Raw genomic sequence first — 12319 nt, 5'->3', positions numbered from 1 at the left:
TTTATTGCGTATCAATCATAAATTATCATCTTTAACGGTTGTTAAAAAAAAAACTATCATCATTAACGGTTGTAAAAAAGAGTGAGGAAGCTTATTGTACAATAAGCTTCATCACTCTTTTTTGAAGGTCCGGATGTGAGCTGGTGGCATGATATTGTGTGATGACTAGATAGTCTAGATTTATGTGATTAATGAACCACGTGGTGAGTGTCGATCGATTACCAGGAAATTTTTCTTGTATAGTACGTAATTTTATATACTAATTTGGATTTTATATATTAATAAGTGGATCTCACCCATATTTGCCGCTATATACTAAAAAGTAAAAATGCCTCAGTTGACGAAAACAAAGAAACTTACATACATAATTAATACTAACAAATGAATCATCACCACCATCGTTTAAATCAAGAAACCTATAAAATAATGAATCATCACCATTATCAACGATATTTTGAAATCATAGATCTGTTTTTGACCATGTGCATGCTTTAATTAAAACCAATGGATCTACTTAATTCTTTAATGAATATATAAATTTTAAAAGTCAACTGTCGACAGGATCGATATAAATAATTCTTGAATTAGACATACAGTAACTATAATTTATCAAATACAAACTATAAAAAAAAAAAAAAAACGCACCACTATCCATTTGAATGCATCTTGTGACTGACGAAGAGGGACATGGAGTTGGATTTCTTGTGGTTGATTGTTTCAGCTTTATTGGGTTGCTATGTCTTTATATTTTGGTTTCTCAAGAGAGTGAATGAGTGGTATTATGTTGGCATGGTGAGGAAATCGACATATCGTCTTCCTCCAGGTGATATGGGATGGCCTTTTCTTGGTAACATGTTGCCTCTCTTCAAATCTATAAGATCTGCTGACGCTAACTCATTCATTTACAACCTCGTCTCCAGGTCTGTCTGTCTGTCTCTCTCTCTCTCTCTTCAAAACTTTGTTTGGCTATGTCATTTGTCTTCAAGACCTCGACTATTTTTACTAAATAATACTTTTTAAAAATTATATTTGACCAAATAATAATATTTGTAAGTTATTTTAAAAGAATTATTATTATTATAAAAAATCTCCTCTTGAAGAGGTGACTCAGGTGAGTTCGAACACTGAACTTGTATGTTGAATATATGAGTTTTATGGTTTCAGTGAATTCGTCAAGTTCCATACTAGAACTTGTTTCTTATAGAGTATTTTCTCATAGAGTAGTTCTAACTAACAAGATACATGTTAGTTGTAGAATAAAAAAGATATTCCTAAATTGCTTGCCTATGCGATATCAGTCAGTGTAAATTTCCCCCTCCCCCCTCCCCCCTCCCCTCTTTTTTAGAAACAAACACGCTCACTGAAGAGGAGATAAAATAGGGTTCTAACAGATATGTATTAAGTGACAATATGCATTGGATGTAATAGGATTTTTTTTCTTAATTAGAAGTCACAAGAATTGAAATTCCTTAATACCCAAATTCATTGGAGAGTTTAAATATGAAGTATTAACATAAGCCTTCATGGAATATAGGCATTATTTATTGGAAATCATTATAGATTTTGAGAATTATTTATGCAACAAGGCAAAGTGGGTTCAGATCAAGAGTGTCCCGCCACCTATTTGTGATAGGAAAAATACCTGTAAGACATGGAGTGAGGCAAGTTAAAAGTTGGGGGGGGGGGGGGGAATGGGCTGGGGGTAAATTTCTTTTGTTAACGAGGTGACTTAGGCATTACTATCATGAGAATGATAAGAGAGAAAGAAAGCAAATTTTTGGAGATAGTAATAGAATTAGAATGCATACGAAAATTAAAATATAAATAATGTGTAGAAAAATCTAAATTATTTATATATACATAGAGGGGAGGGGTGGGTTGAGGTGGTTGAGCAAAATTTGTTCCCATCCTCCCACCTACCTATTTTGGGTGGGAAAACTTGTTCAGGATGGGTTTGGGGGGGGGGGGGGGGGGATGACGTGTCAAGTGAGAAGGGAAACTTTTGCCATCCCTAAGTGAGAGTTTTAAAACAATATCTTACACATAGTCATCCTAAAACCAAGTACCATTATAGTAAATTCATAAAAAACAAATACAAAATTTTATACTTTATTTTAGTAATTTAAAAAAGGAAATTTAAATTAAAAATTGAATTCGAATATTTTTCTTTTATTAATTCAATCCAAATAAAGCAATACTATTTTTAAACTGGTGCTAAATAAATTAAATAAATTTCTTCAATAAATTAAATTTAGTACCATTTAAGCAAAGTGACATGTTTAGTTAGAGATACAGATATGGCAATACTGGTATCTACAAGACCCACATGTTTGGGTGCCCAAGCATCATCGTATGTAGGCCTGAAATTTGCCGACGTTTGTTGACAAATGATGAGCACTTCACACTTGGTTATCCCAAATCCACCAATCTTTTAGGAGGAAGAATATCCTTACACTCGGTTTCCAATGAAGAACACAAGCGTCTACGTCGGCTAATTGCGTCTCCCATCAATGGCCATGAGGCACTAACAATGTATATCCAACATACAGAGGACATTGTCATTGATTCCTTCGATGAATGGGCTAGCATGAAGCAACCATTTGAGTTCTACACAGAGATAAAGAAGGCTACTTTCAAGATAATGACACACATTTTCATGGGCTCTGTTAACGATTCTACTCTCTGGACAACACATAATTTGTATGCTGATTACCGTAAGGGATTAATGTCCATGGCCATTAATATCCCGGGCTTTGCTTTCCATAAAGCATTAAAGGTACACTTTCATTACTTTACGAAACTGTCGGATGGCAGAAATTATAAGCATAAAAACAAGCATTCTTTCTACGCATGCCTGTTTATGAATAAATCTTTTAAATCAGCAGTATATTTTTAGGTGTTTCACATTGTAATATGGTGATGTTTGTTACAATAACAAATACACAATATCTACAACGCTTTAATAAAAAACTATTATTAATAAAAAACTATTATTAAAAATGTACGTTATAAGTTGAAACTTTCTAAAAAAAAAAATTTAATAAAAATTTATTGAAAGCGAAGGAGAGATTTACTTTTGTTTCTCTTTACAAAATCACCCTTAATATTAATTATCTAACAACAATGTTTAATATCCTATTTAAATTTATCCAAAAAAAAAAAAAAATCCTATTTGTACACACGTATACCCTCTTCATGGAATGTCAACGCTTCTAACAATTATACATTATAGCAAACGTTGTGATTATTCACCAGGAGTTACACCTATTCACCAAAGGCCGAACTCTTTGTCAAGAGTCACACCTGATGCCACAGCCTTTCACCAAGTGTTAAAAAACTTAAAATTAATATTAGATAGAGAATATTGTAGAGAAGGGGAGAGCAAGAGAGAGCAAGAGAGAACACAGAAGAGTTTTGTGGTTGGTCTTGTGGCATACATCCACAAGACAAGAGCTCAAATAATTAATTACATTTTTTCATATACTTTTCATAAAATAAATTACAACAGAATACTCATTTATAATGAAATTGCATACAAAAGTTAATAATAATTTGAATTTGAATTGCATGTATTGCCTCAATCACACGATTGTCTCTAAACAATATATTAATCCCGTACTTTTCCCTTGAATTTGATGTCTTGATCTGGTCTTTAATGACGTACTTTCCAACATAAAGGGTCACAACTCAACCTTTAGGAATATATAGTTAATTTTTTGTTATGTGGATATAGTCATTTGGGTTCAGCCAGGCCCAGTATCTTTAACCCCAAACAAATTAAAGATTAGTAATGGCTTTAATGCATTAGGCACGGAAGAAGATGGTGAAAGTACTTCAATCTATACTGGACAAAAAGAGAGAGATGACTGAAAGTAAACAACACCAGGGAACGAAAGATATGATGGATTTGCTCTCGGAAGCTGAAGACGAGGATGGTCGAAAATTGGAGGATGAGGATATTGTAGATTTGATACTCCTTTTCTTGTCAGCAGGTTTTGATAGCTCCGCGGTTTCTATATTATGGGCAATAATACACCTAACAGAAAATCCCGAGGCGCTCAGAAAAGCCAAAGTAAGTGTACAATTTAATTAAAGTGGATGCATTTCACTCAGAAAAAAGCTATGATCATAAATTTTTTCACAACTGGTTTGTCACTATTGTGATGTGACATAATGTGATTGAAGAAGAAAAAAAATGGTAAGCTCACATGTAGGTAATAGGTAACTGCTTATAATCTACCATATCAGAATCATCGCAAAGAAGCTGTAAAATAGTCTATGGTCTTATGATTACTCTCTAGCTTGAACATCAAAAGTCAGTAGAATTATTTATAGTTGGCAGGTATAAATATGTTAACTACACTTTCTAGGATTAGCTTAGACTTGCAGAGTTTTCACCAAATATTTATATTGTACAAGAAATTACAGCACCTGGATTGAGATCCTCATCCATGTGTTAATGCTCATTGATATGTACTATGAAATAATCCATATTTTCAGGAAGAGCAAGAAGAGATCATAAAGAGAAGACCATCTAACCAGATAGGGTTGAAACTTAAGGAAATTAAACAGATGGAATATCTTGCTAAGGTATGGAGTTTCTCAGTTTTCCAATTTTTTGTCATTGCTCTTTTCCAGCTCTAACTATTACGCTGGTAAGGCATTTTCATTAAAATAATATCTTAATAATGGTCTAAATTAAAAAAAAGAATGATACTCACCATAAATAAATGGTAGCTAGAAATAGTCATCTATGTATAAACTATTTCATATCAAATGCTACTGATACAAAAAAAAAAAAAAAAGTACAAATTAATCAAAATCTCTAATATCAAAGACTCCATGAAACATAAGAAGGGACTCCAAAGTCCAAATGTACCAATATCTAACTAACCGCTTATGCGGAAAACTTTGATTCAGTGCCCAATGTGCATGTAAGAAGCCACACACCCCTGATCTTTTATGATATAGGTAATTGATGAGACGTTGCGCATGACAAATATCTTTTCACTATTCCGAAAGGCGAAGGCCGATGTTAGCATCAATGGTAATTAGTCATACCCAATATTTCTAGACTATATTGTTGTTCACTTGTTTATATTGTGTCTCATCTCAATTAACTTTCTCTTTTTCCAGACTACATTATACCTAAAGGTTGGAAAGTTTTGGTTTGGTATGGAGCTGTTCATATGGATCCTGAAATTTATGATAACCCACAAAACTTTAATCCATCGAGATGGGATGTAAGTGCTTTTTATTTTGATTTTTTTTTCTTTATTATTTCTTATACTTTTAAAATAAAAGATCAATTCTATTTTACTCGTACTCAATTTTGACCCCAGGTGACCAAGTCAGACATCGATCAAATCTGTTCACCAAGCCTCTATTATAAAATTTAAATAATTAAATTTATTATTTATTAATAATTTAAACTTTTGGGACAAAATGTAATTTATTATGATATCAGAGTAGGTGGTCTTCAATTCAAACTCTCTGTCTTTGCTTTCACCTCTCATTCTCTTGTCAATCCAATTTGGTAAATTACCAATTTTTCTAAAAATTTAATATGTTGAAAAATAGTAAATTTAATTATTTAATCACAAAATTTAAACCCAAGTAAAAGTCAAACCTTTATCAAGAATATCAATGACCTTTCCCTATTTGTAGAATTCGTCCCTTAAAAATGACGAATTCTTGAATGATAGTAATCTATTATATTTATATGTGACATCGTGAAAACCTGAAAAACATACACATGATACTCTCTTTAATAAAACATAAACTGAATTGTAAATTTTTGGTAGTGAATCTCGAATCTATGAGCTGTTCTTTAAATTCACAAGGTGATTGGTTTCTAGAACTAGAGAGAAGTAATCAAGGAAGTCAATACCGTACTGAAACCTGCTGTACTGAGAAAATACACTGTATTGGCCATTAAGCTGGTACCGGTACTCCTTCAAAATGTACTGGAAAAGATACTAGGTTATAGTAGTCTATTTCTGCTGTATCGGCCTATATCGATCGTACCTACCAGTATTGGCGTTTCAACCAATACAATAAAAAAATTTTAAAAAATTATTAATTTTTTTTATTTAATCTAATATTTTGATTAATGTACTTAAACTAATATGTAGGCGTATAAAATATGTGGATTTTAAATTTTACGTTGATAAACATAAAAATTAATAAATTCATACTTACATAAATAATACAAATATATATTTACGTATAGAAATATCTAAATAGTAGTAATTCAGAAACGGTACACTGGTATCAACCGGTACCGAAATATTTTGTTCTCCTAACCAAATCGAAACAGACTGTGGTATGAAATTGACTCCCCTAGAAGTAATAGACAAAAATATAAATTTTATTAATATAAAAACTAAATTGCCTTGGAGGTTACAATATGTTTAAATAGTAAGAGAAAACTTAGAGTGACTAGGAAAACGCCTAGAAGACAAAATACTTATTTTTGCCAAAACCGACAAAATTGAGTTAAATAGAAAATAAAAAACTATAGACTTTGATTGGAAGACGTTTTCTTTTAGCTAGCCTAATTTCATGCAATTCTAACATTGTCACCTTGATAATCTATACTAGCACCTTTTGGTCTTACGTCGTGATTTTAGGCACCCTTACTGCTCCAAGAAAACCTGTGCTATCTATTCTATTCTAGATCAATATGCGCACTTTGTTAAAAAAATCTTCAACACATTTATAAATGTTTTTATGAGGAATATCAATCAACCTGTCCTATTGGCAGACTCCATTCCTTGAAAAAAATGAATTCTTGAATGATAGTTATCTTTTATATGCAACACTTTTTTGAAATATTCAAATACCTCCAATATCCAGACGACTTGAGTAATATTGGAAGTTGGTGGGCCTTCACCCACTCACACTTCCAAATACGCTCACAAGGCACACAAAGGTAACTGTAAACAAGTAACTCATCCCGCAAGTCCCAAACCCCCTTTAGAACTATTTGGGTCTCCATAAACAAATGTGACAACTGACAACCGCCTCTCATCCAGAGCATAGGCATGGATTGCCCACTTATAGAAACAGCAAAACTAGTGATTCTTCCATGCAACAAAAAAAATTCCCCTAAGACTACGCTCCTGAAACCTGTCAAAGCACCAATTATTCATAACTCAAACTACCTTAGGACTCTCCCGTTTCGTCTCCATCAAGAAAATAACTCAAATACAAGTTGCGCAATTTTAGAGCTAATCGAACTCTCATGGTTCTGCCCAAAATACTCACGGCTCCCTCGGAGGTTATTGAGGGACAAGCAGGGGCAGTGTCAAAGTGTAATTCAGGGTAGTATAGGACCACTTTGACTTGAAAAAAAAAAAAAAGAAAAGAATTTTAAATTAAAACAGGTCGTTGACCATCCTAGGGAAAACTTTTTTTTTTTATACCACCCTAAAAAAACCTTGAACATCCTAAATTAAAATTTGAGCCTATCAAAAATGAAATTTGAGCTCTCCAAAATTTTGGCCCATTGCAAATTGAATACAAAAATTGCTAAAAATGCTATGTTCACAATATTTTCATAATAAATCCTAAGTAGTAAGTTGTTATTGGCTATTACTTGTAGAAAAATAAATAATTTTGGTGATATGTAAATTAAAACCAATAATAATTTGCCACTTAAAATTTTTTGTAAAAATGTTGTGTATAAAGAATTTTTCAAAAATTTCCCAAATCAAATGTTTAATTGTGACATTTAAATTGTTTTCAAAAGGTATATTTTAAAATTGCTATTAAAAGAAATGTATATTTTCAAATAGCTTTTTGGTTAGTGCTTGCTTTAATCTTTAGTTGAATTTGTTGGATTTACGTGATATATTTGTGCATACACTAAACCAATGCCTCAATATTTTATTGAACATGATTAATGTAGCGGTTTAATGCTAAGTTGAATATATTGAATGAACTTATATATAATTTACCCTTTATTCTTTTGCTATCACCTGTATTACAAGATTAATCTTCTAAGCAAATTCTTATTAACTTGGATAATATACTTTTAGATTCTAGTTTATGAGAAAATATCTCATCTTTTTATCCTAATGATCAAGATGAAATAATAAGAGCGTATTTACAAAGAAGTTATTGTCAACCTCTTGGGCATCATTTCCCTAAAAGAGGAATTAGTAGAGCATCGCATCAATTTAATATTGATTAGAAAAAAACAATACAAAAATTGGTTGGAACAGATCACAAAAAAGGATGATGTGTTTTTTATTTTATTGTTACTTATATGGGCAAGATGTTGGCAGTTGAATAAAAGATTAGTAGTTTAATGATTATTTAGTTGTGTACATTAAAAAGATACAGATACTAGCATTAATAATCAAGAAGGTATCATACAATGATTTCAAATAAATAAAAAACTTGTAGAAGAAATTTTAAAACTTTATGTATTTGCGTTTGTTTGTTTGTTTTTTTTTTGTGTGATGACTATATGTTCAAGTTTTACTAAATTTTGTTTAATTTAAGTTTCTTAATGACCACCCTGATAAAAATTCCTAGAGCCACCATGTACAAGCTTAGCAAACCTATTAATGGCAGCACACCTTGCACCCAGAATTACCTATATATATTGAAATAATTGAAATATTATTTTTCTTGCAAACAGAATTTAAAAGCCAAAGGAAAGGCTTTCATCCCCTTTGGTGCGGGCAACAGATCTTGTCCTGGAAGTGATCTGGCTAAACTTGTGATAAGCATTTTCTTACATCATTTTCTCCTTGACTATAAGTAAGTTTTCTCAAATCTTTACTACGTGGGCAACAATTTTTTCTTTCCTTTATCTATCGAATAAAAGATCACCATGCACAGTATATATGCTCTATCAGAATTTCGTAGAAAATCAATTGATTAGGCAAGTTAGCTCAAGCTTTACATTACAGTTTTCCTACTCAATACTCATTAATTATAAATGAGTTCCCATAATCCTTTTAAAAATGGGAAACTCTTTTAATTTTTTTTATTTTTTTTTTATTTGTAAGAGAATGAAACACACCACGCACATGTACAAGATATATGCCCCATTATAATTTGAACAAAGTTTGGCTCTAACCACCAATAAAAAAATGACATTAGTGCTTGTTAGGACTCACTTAACTCGACCAACCAAGTGAGTCATGTTTATTGCACATGACATGACACACACCATCTTCCTATTTGTGGCTGAAGTCCAAATCTTTAGACATATTTTGAGCCAAACATATTCTTTTTAGAATTCGAAGAAAGTATGTTGACAAACCAATATGTTCATATATATATATATATATATATATATATATATAGAGTAAGGTTAGGGAAGGTGGGGTTTGAAACACATATTAGACACTACAAAAGATATCATTACCACTATCCTATCACTTGAACATCAACAATTGCTTCATTTTAAGTTAATGTTATTGTGCACCATCTTTGGGCAATGTAGTACATTATTTTATACTAATGAATATCTAAATTTTTTTTCCTCTACCAAGGTGATTTTATAATGAAAAATGTTAAAATCACAAATTATTTTACAAATTATTGATATGATGAATGGTTATTAGTAAATAAAAATGTAATGTTAGTAAAGTGGACCTAGATGAGAACCAATAAGAATTTGTCACATTAATAATTTGTAAAAGTATTATAAAATAGTTTGTAACTGTATAATTACTCTTTTATAAATGCACAAATTATTTAAAAAAGTGATTTACAATTATGAGTGCAGATTGAAGCGAGTTAATCCAAAATCCCCGTTAAGTTACATACAAGGACCAATGCCTAAAGACCTATGCCTCGCCCAAGTCATAAGGATTCCATAAACCAATACATGAAGAGGAATGTGATTCTTTACCACATTAAGCTACATTTAGCTGGAATATTCACTCAATGCAAAGTAAAGCTTCGCCTTGCTTCATGCCTACCAATATGTTCGTTCTGTGTGACTATGCATGCCTTGAGATTTTAAATTCGCTATACCATATTTGTAAGAGTTGCTGAAGTTTCTTGTTTAATGATTGCGTGACTTTGAAGGAAATATCTTTATTGTTGGATTATAAATTGTTTTAAGTAATAAATATATGTTATATATATTTGGTTAGATTCAAGTTATACTTGGGATGACTCTAAGTACTGTTACACCATTTAGTAACTTTTTAATGAATTAATATTTTATAAATCTTACTGTTAGATTATATGTTCTATATGTTTTTAACAAACATGTAAAATTTCATGCTAATCAGATGTCAATTACCATTTGATTTATAAAGTCATGTTCTATATGTGATTTCTATAAATCACGCAACAGTGTTACAAATACAACAAATTTTTAAACATTTTTTACAAATTGTTAAGGTGAGATTATGGTCAATGCCAAATTATTTTTAGGAATATGATAATGAGTGTCCTTGTGCACTTGTTAAGGAGGCTTAAAGAGACTCTCACCTACATTAGAAATGAATGCGTTATTGCAATCATTAATTGGACAACTATTATCACTAGTCGTAGATCTACACGATACGTGGGAATAAATAATTATTTTGTAATTGTAATATAATGTATATTTTTTCCCTAAACTTTGTTGATGGTAATTTGTTCTCTCTACAAATTAATCAACATCTAAAATTATTTATCGTCTTTCTATATCTGCCAATATATCACTCTATTATTTTAGGTGTTTTTGATTGATATTATTTCTTTTTGAGGTGGTTCGTATTATTCAAAATTATATTATAATATTCTATGTTTTCCTAAATTTTTTTCCTGTACGACTAAAATTTTTAAGTTAAAAATAAATTATTCATTATCTTGAAGGAGCTTATCATGAAATTCAAAACTCATAACTAAGTTACACTTGATATTACTCAAATAATTGATAGACACATTCAAATGCATAGCCAACATTATGTTTGAATATACATTTAAATCTCACTTCCAAAATAACTAAGTATTAATTGAAACTAAAATTAAACCAAGGTTATAAGAGATAGAGATACTACTTGTGATGGGGAACTACAAAATACAACACCAAAATGTATTAACCCAGAATAGAGTTATAAAGAACACAATGATTTGTTCCCCTAAAATATAGTTGCAAGAAATAATGTGTGTGTGTGTGTGTGTGTGTGTGTGTGTGAGAGAGAGAGAGAGAGAGAGAGAGAATCAAAATTATAGAAAATAATACGAGAAGAAAAAGAGTAAAAATAAATGATATGGTAATAGATACCAAATTGTCCAAGCCATACTATATAATAGAATAAAATTTTATTCTTATATACTATCTTTATAATGCATTAAGATAACATTTAACAATTAAAAAAAAAGTGTTAAGCTCTATGCTTGTATAATTCTGTTGGAAAACACGTGAACACAAAATTGTCTTGATAGAGCTTATAGAGTTTATAGGATTGATTAGATAATGCTCAAGAAGCTAGTATTTGGTGTACAAGAATAGGAAAAAAAAAAAAGGTCGATTCAAGGATATTGCTATTTAACAGTTTCGACCGATTGAAACTAAATTCGACCAATTGAAAGTCACATACCAAAATTGGTTTTTCAGCCTATTAGCCCATCAGATGTTTAGGGTTTTAGACTTATTTCACTAAGTATTTAAGGGAAACTTTAAGGCATGTTTTTGAGGACTTTATAGTAGCTCAATTTGAGATCTAAAGGTTTGTGCTTACTACTCTTTCAAAGTCATTGCCGGTGATCACTCACACACTCATTGAACTGGTGGATTCAAGTTGCTATCTTCTAGCTATCAAGTGTGTTACATTTAGACCCTTGAAGAAATAGTATTTAACTTGTTTTAAGGCCAAGTTTTTAATTAGATTAATTATGCAAGCCTTAGGCTAAACAATTAATTAAGCATATCATGCACAACGGAAAAGTGAATAACAAAAGATATGATGACCTAGGAAACTTTATGAAACAACTTATTCCAAAGGAAAAACCTAGAGGGGCCAATCTTAAGTAGAAAAATCCACTATTAGATGAAGATTTACAGTCAGAATAGCAATTCATAGTAAATCTAACTAAAGTTAACAAACTTAGCACTGAATCCTACAAACTTCTTTGATATAGATTTGTTTCTACATGAACCTCTAGTTCACACTTTAGATCTCTAGTACACTTGATAGTTGAAGCTTGATTTTCAACTTGATTCCACCAGTACTAAGAGTTTGTGTGTAATCTTCGATAGAAGCCTAAAGGAGCAGAAGGTGCGGAACCTCTCAGATCTCAAAAGGGTAGCTTTGAAGTCTTAGAAAACGTGTATTAGGGTTTCACTTAAGTTTTGAGT

General features: G+C 31.1%; 1 pseudogene; it reads left to right on the top strand.

The window, feature by feature from the left end:
* The first annotated feature begins 659 nt into the window (after positions 1-659).
* Positions 660-9842, top strand: LOC142628614 (7,8-epoxymelianol synthase CYP88A108-like; annotated as a pseudogene).
* Positions 9843-12319: the final 2477 nt, after the last annotated feature.

The sequence above is a fragment of the Castanea sativa genome, chromosome 3 (genome assembly GCF_040712315.1).
Source record: "Castanea sativa cultivar Marrone di Chiusa Pesio chromosome 3, ASM4071231v1".
NCBI classification, from domain to species: Eukaryota; Viridiplantae; Streptophyta; class Magnoliopsida; order Fagales; family Fagaceae; genus Castanea; species Castanea sativa.
Note: the sequence above shows the minus strand (reverse complement) of the source record. Positions and strands in the feature narration are given on the sequence as shown.